Source organism: Dichomitus squalens (assembly GCF_000275845.1).
Source record: "Dichomitus squalens LYAD-421 SS1 unplaced genomic scaffold DICSQscaffold_43, whole genome shotgun sequence".
In the NCBI taxonomy this organism is placed as follows: Eukaryota; Fungi; Basidiomycota; class Agaricomycetes; order Polyporales; family Polyporaceae; genus Dichomitus; species Dichomitus squalens.
The window spans coordinates 215836-222433 of record NW_006766925.1 but is presented as its reverse complement, the minus strand read 5'-3'; positions in this window follow the sequence as shown (position 1 = coordinate 222433).

Here is a 6598-nt window from a genome sequence, read left to right as displayed (position 1 = left end):
GTTTTCGTGTACAGACAGCGATACCCTACCTGTTAGCGAGGCTCACGGTGGCTGAGAGTACCGAGGACAGAAAGGGATGGTGAGAGGAGGGAAGAAAGGGTGCATCAATGGGAGGACGGCTTTCGCCCACTATATATAGAGCATCGCGAACACCAATGGCGTCATGGACGAAGGAGCTGGGGACGAGATCGAAGGCCAGGCAAGAATGGATATGGTGAGATAACCGTCGGTCGGCACACAGGGAGGCATATATGTGATAGATGTGGATGGAACAGTACATATACATCGGACACCGGTTTAATACTATCGATCGACGTCAAACGGCCCATTGTACATATAGAACGGCCCATTGTATATATAAAACGAGCCAATCGATGTATGTAACGAGCCATTTTAGACGCCGAGCTGTCATCTAAATCGCTCCGAAAAGACGGCATCAGACGGCAACAGCCAGCAATCTTTGGCAATAGGCGGGGTTTTCACTGGGGTTGAGGCCCAGTGAAAACCATCCCTTTTTCGTACGTTTTGTAGCTTTTGCCAGCGTTTGCCGTCTTTTGCCATCGTTTTCCAGCTGTCGCGATGACAGCTCGGCGCCTATCTAGGCCTGAATTGACTCATCGATGATCAGTTTTTATATATAGAATGGCTGGTCGACGTCGCTCGACGTCGATTTGACGCGTCGCACATATATCGTTCACTCTGACTGTATCGATCCATTTACAACTGTCAGTCGGTTGAATCGATCATCCACCGCTTTCCGCTGAGGCTACCGGACGCCTGCGCAACTGCCTGTGCTCAGTATGTCCGGCTCGCTGTGTGTATGTTTCAGACGTTTCCTCTGTCTAGAATATGTACTGATGTATACTTTGTTGTCCAAAACATGTGTCGTGATGGTCCTGGTCGCTTTGGCTACTGGCACGGTATCTGCTACGTATATGAGCACAACGGCCCACACTTGAAACCGTCTCAACAGAAGGATCTTCGGATCGTCTTGGACAATTCCATCTCGGGCAAGGCAGGACTCGTCATATGTGTCTTCGCTTGCTGATTCATCGCATTCGCTGCAATCGCGACTTTGCCGGACAACGTTCCTAGGTCATATCACCCTTATCGTGCGGACGAAGATAGGGCACTATGGTGATAACACGTCCTGGAAGAGGTTTATGAGCCCGCTCGCTATGTCAGGAGACTTGCCAGTATGGTCTGTTTTTCCGTTTGTCTCTCCTATCTCCCATACTACACCCGTATACGACGAACACTCTGATCCAGCAATCCCACCAGGTGACCCGGATTGCTCAAAGGCTGAAACAACCGGAGCACACGTGCGGAACAGAGCGCATCGTGGGGGTGACCCTGATTAGTTCAGATTCAGTGAACTCACTACGGCGCGTGCGCAAAACGAATCTCACTCAGAACACGAGCCTGTCGGCGTATTCGACAGGCTCGGCCAGCAGCTCTGCCGAACGTACTGCAGTGCAAGACCGCGTACCTCAGCCGTCTCCTCGCCGTTATCTTACTCCCCAGGCCTCCACCGTCATATCTGCTCGTTCCTTTGAGCGGGTGCAAACGGCTTCCCTGTCGCCATCCAAGCGTACCATCACGCATTCTTCCGCAAATGGTCCGACTCGGAGTGGGGTCCCTTGGCCATCGTGCGGCATGCACGGTGCGTTCGGTAGTCTAGATAACAATATATTTCTTGCAAACATATAACATGGCTCGGGCGATGTGTTGGGGCTAACACATCTCCTCATTGCAGCGCGCAGAGCAGATGGAGCCTCCTCCCCCTCCTAGCAGACAGCTCTTGCCCGACGACTTGCCCCCCAATACCATCACCCAATACCTTTGCGACTGCCGAAGGTATTGTGGGGGCACCCTACGCAGCGTCGCACTACGCACTTTCAATAGACACGCCAGGCATCGCACCACGCCTGACTCTGAGCTTATCCTCCACCTAGCTCCCGACACGGACACCCCGATCATAGGGCGCCTCCCTCCCCCCCCGTCTACGCGCTCCATAGTCCATGCATCAAGCACACGAGGACAATATGGACAGGTACGTCACATTTCGTGGTTCGCGATTCCTGATATTGATTGGGTTGCGTCCAGGGCAGCGCGCGGGGCTCGTCACAAGCCGCATCCCGCCCTCCGCCGCAAGGAGGCGACGAGAACTCGAGCGACTCCTCGGAGAGCCCGAGTGAATCTTCGGACGAGGAGCGCACTCATCCCCGCGGGGGACAAGCTCCCCCTCACGCAGGCACTAGCCCGGGACAACGCTTCTCCTCTCCCTCAGGTCCTGCATCCCCGCCACACCGATTTTCTTCTCCTCCCTCTCCTCGCCCACGTGCGCTGACGGAGGAGCGTACCGACGCCCACTCGTCGAGTTCGGAATCTGACTCGGAGCCCGAGGTGGGCTGTACTGAGGATCAGGGTGCCCCTCGTGACGCTCACCGGAGGGAGTTCCGCATCGCCCAATCCTTTGTTGACGCGTTGGGAGGGGCGACTTTGGATGCATCCGGCCTTGACGGAGACACTCTGGGCAGGCTTCGAAACCCTCGAATGCGGCTGCCTGAACTCGACGCTGGCCAGCTCGCCGGTATGCGCATGTATCTCGCCCGTGGCGATGCCTCGGAGGACAACTACACCGACGTCCGTGCTGCCATGCTGGCTTACCTTGAGGCTTCGTCGACTCTGGGGCCAGCCATCCCGACCTACGAGCAGGTCAAGAAGCTCGTGGGTCAGGTCACTGGGGTTCATGCGGTGCGGACGGATATGTGCCCTAACTCGTGTGTCGCATACACGGGTCCTTTTGAGAACCTTCTCGAGTGCCCGATTCCTACCTGTCGGGAGCCGCGCTACGAGGCTGTCGGGCTGGATCGCATGAAGCGCGTTCCACGCCGTACATTCCTTACGTTCCCCCTAGGCCCGCAGCTACAGAGCTTCTGGGCGTCCCCATCCACGGCACTCGATATGCGCCACCGTTGTCGCGCGACGGAGCGCATCCTTGCCGAGGTGCAGGCGCGACAAGCCCAAGGCAGTACGGACACCTTTGCCGCGGTCGACGACCTGTATTATGGAGCCGACTATCTTCGAGCTGTCGCGGCTGGGGACATCAGTCGTGATGATATGGTTGTCATGTTCTCCTTAGATGGTGCCCAGCTCTACGCCTCGAAGCAATCTGACACCTGGTTTTACATCTGGGTGCTCCTCGATCTCTCCCCTACATTGCGCTACAAGAAGCGTTACGTGCTCCCTGGCGCGGTCATCGGGGGTCCCAACAAGCCCCGCAACATCGATTCATTCTTGTTCCCCGGACTCTACCATCTCGCGGCACTTCAGCGCGAAGGACTCCAGATCTGGGACGCCGCGCAACAACGTCAATTCAAATCTTTTATCTACCTGCTTCTTGCAACTGCTGACTCCCCTGCGATGGCCTATCTTAACGGGCTAGTGGGGCACAACGGCGGACAGGGCTGCCGCCTGTACTGCGGACAGGTTGGCCGTCGAAAACTCAACCACCCCACGTACTATCCCGCGCTCCTGCGTCCGCGCGGCGATCACGATGGCCCCCCCGATATGTCGCTTCGGGTCCCAAACCTGGCCGATTCTTCTGCGGCGCAGCGGCGCTACAAGGAGAACCTCGCGCGCGTGCAGGGCGCGCGGACGAAAGCGGAGTATGCGCGTTTCCGCCTTGAAACAGGCATCGCGAAACCGAGCCTTTTCAGCGGGGTGCCCCGATTCCTCGGTGTCCCTGGTGGGTTTGGCCTTGATTTGATGCATCTAATTTCCCTCAATCTGACAGACCTCATCATCTCCCTGCTCCGTGGCACTCTCACGTGTGAACCCCCCGACGACAAGGCGACGTGGGACTTTGCCATCTTTTCTGATCAAGACCTGTGGAGGCAACATGGCCAACTGGTGGCCGATGCGACACGTTATCTCCCTGGCTCGTTTGATAGGCCCCCCCGTGATCCGTCGAAGAAGATATCGAGTGGTTACAAAGCCTGGGAGTTCTTGCTATACGTCTACGGACTACTCCCAGGCCTCCTACGACACATCCTTCCCAGCGTCTACTATCAGCATTTCTGCCGCCTTGTCTTCGGTGTCCGTATAGTCCTACAGTTCTGTTTCCGCCCCAAAGTCGACTTACCATCAGCGCACACATCTTTCATTCTGTACCTCGAGGAGTATGAGCATCTCTACTATCGACGTCGCCGGGAACGCCTTCATTTCGTGCGGCCAAGCTTGCACTCGCTCAGTCACATCGTCCCGGAGGCGACTCGTATCGGACCTGGGGCACTTCACTCGCAATGGACCCTGGAGAACTTCATCGGCAATATCACACGCGAAATTAAGCAGCACGTAACACCGTACGCCAATGTCTCCGAACGCGCCTTGCGCCGCTGCCAGATCAACGCTCTGAAGGCCATGATCCCATCACTTGCGGAACCCGATACGATACTCCCACACAATGCCGAAGAACTGGGTGATGGGTACGTGCTTTTGACAGCCAGAGACTCCCGCCATCGCGTTATCCCCCCCATCGACGCTCGAGCCTTGCGCGACTTTCTTGGCGATCAGGGCATCCGCCTCCAGGACCCCAACTGGGCCGCTCCTGTTCTCCGCTGGGCCCGACTCCGTCTTCCCAATGGGCAGGTCGCCCGTTGTGCTTGGAAGGAGGTCGCTTTGGAGGTGCGAGGGCGCAAGCCGCGGCGGGCGAGGATGGTGAAGGTACGTATTTGTTTCCCACATAATTCTGAGTAACTCACCTGTTCGTTCAGTTGCGAGACAATCATTTTGCAGAGATTCAATATTACTTTCGCATCCAGATACACAGTCATACAGAGACCCTTGCCATGGTTTCCTGGTTTACCCCCCCCGACAGGGACATACTGATGTTCTCTCGGGGAACACTACTGGCCTGCCACTACCTGGGCGAATCATCTCGCGCAGTAGTGTTTGTTAAGCAAATTGTTTCTGTCATTGCCATGGTTCCCTTGCCCTTGACGTCCACTGAAGCCGAGCACGCGCAGAGTCATTTGCTATACAGGAACAGATTTTTTGTGATTGAAAAACCGGGTTTGGAAGTGGCCAACGTTGCTGGACGCATAGAGAATATTAGTTCGGACGTAGATGGACTCGACACTGTTTCGTAGTATCCTGATTGTTGATTCCTTATCACACACAATATACGTATGCACGCGCGCGACAGACGTCGGTCTACAACACCTTCCTGCGCGCAAATTCTCTCCCTGTTGCGAAGATCCCCTCTTCGACGCGCAGATCCCCTCTTTGACGCGCCGTTGAGCTTGTTGTCGCGCCGTTGAGCTTGTTGTCGCGCCATTGGAACGGTTGTTGCGCTGTTGCGCTCGTTGTCACCCTGAGGAAATTGTTGTCGCGCTGTTGTCGCGCTTTGGACATGGTTGTCGCGCTTTTGACATGCGAATCGCAGACATGGAGGAACCACTTGACCGATGGCGAGGCAGGTGGGAGACGACATGAGAGAGGATACAGGAGAGTGCGTTGACACCAGTAAGACTAAAGCTGAGGTAAGGGATGCCCATGCGAAGAGGCATCGGCACATGCCAAGAACCGAAGCAGCGAAAGCAGGAGTTTTAAAAACAGATGTAGGAGGAGGGTGATAAGGCGGGAGTTCGAGCACGAGTCATGCTGCAGATAAGACACGTTCGATGGCTGGTGGATTCGTACAGACACGCCCGAGCGATGTGCGGGGGACCAAGGAGCAAAGGTCGGCCAGCAGTCGTCGTGCGACGCTCTAGGCTGGGAGAAAGCTGGGGTACAACTGACGACGAGGGCCACAGCTGGGCACAGTGTTGGCACCCTGATGGTGCTGAGATTGGCTCACCTTGGTTGTCCTAGTTGCGCCACGAAGGCGGAAGCATCCGCCTTTTCTTCGTCTGCGCGGTATCATCTCCTGGAAGACTGTCACGCTTCATCCGAAACCCGGAAGATGACGTCGCAATGGGATCCAGAGCCCTCGAGGGCACGTGGGAAGGACGCAAGGTAGGTGTTGTACTGTTAGAAATCCCATGCCCAGACAGAGAGACTAGAGGGGGGCGTGAGGGTAGCTCGTCGGCCAAAGGCCCACGTAGGGCCATCAACAGCGAGGCAACGAGTTCAGGATCCTGAGCCAAGGACGTCCGGAGGGGAACAACTAGCATGTCCAGCAAGGGTGCCTTGAGGGCCGTGATGTCACAGCCAACGAGCTGTGCCACCAGATAAACAAAGACAAAGCTTACTGGTGAAGGGGTTGGTGCTGAGAGCGAAGCAACCACAAGTGACACAGCAAGAGATGATGCAAAGGTGTAGATTCCCTAGACTAGAAGGGGCAGTGAAAGGTAGGGCTGCTAGCTACCTACAGAAGAGATGGGTGATCGACGAGAAGATCAAGTCTGAGGTTCCCTGCCTCAGACCCCCTACTATTTATACAATTACAACGGTGCACAGACCAGGTACCTATTTGTCCCTGCTTGGTCAGAGTCTGCTGACTCGTGTCCTGTCTCCTGACCTGTCACATGGTGTCCTCATGACTAACACCTGAGTCATGCCAAGTCCGGACTCCTGCTCATGAGTAAGCGCC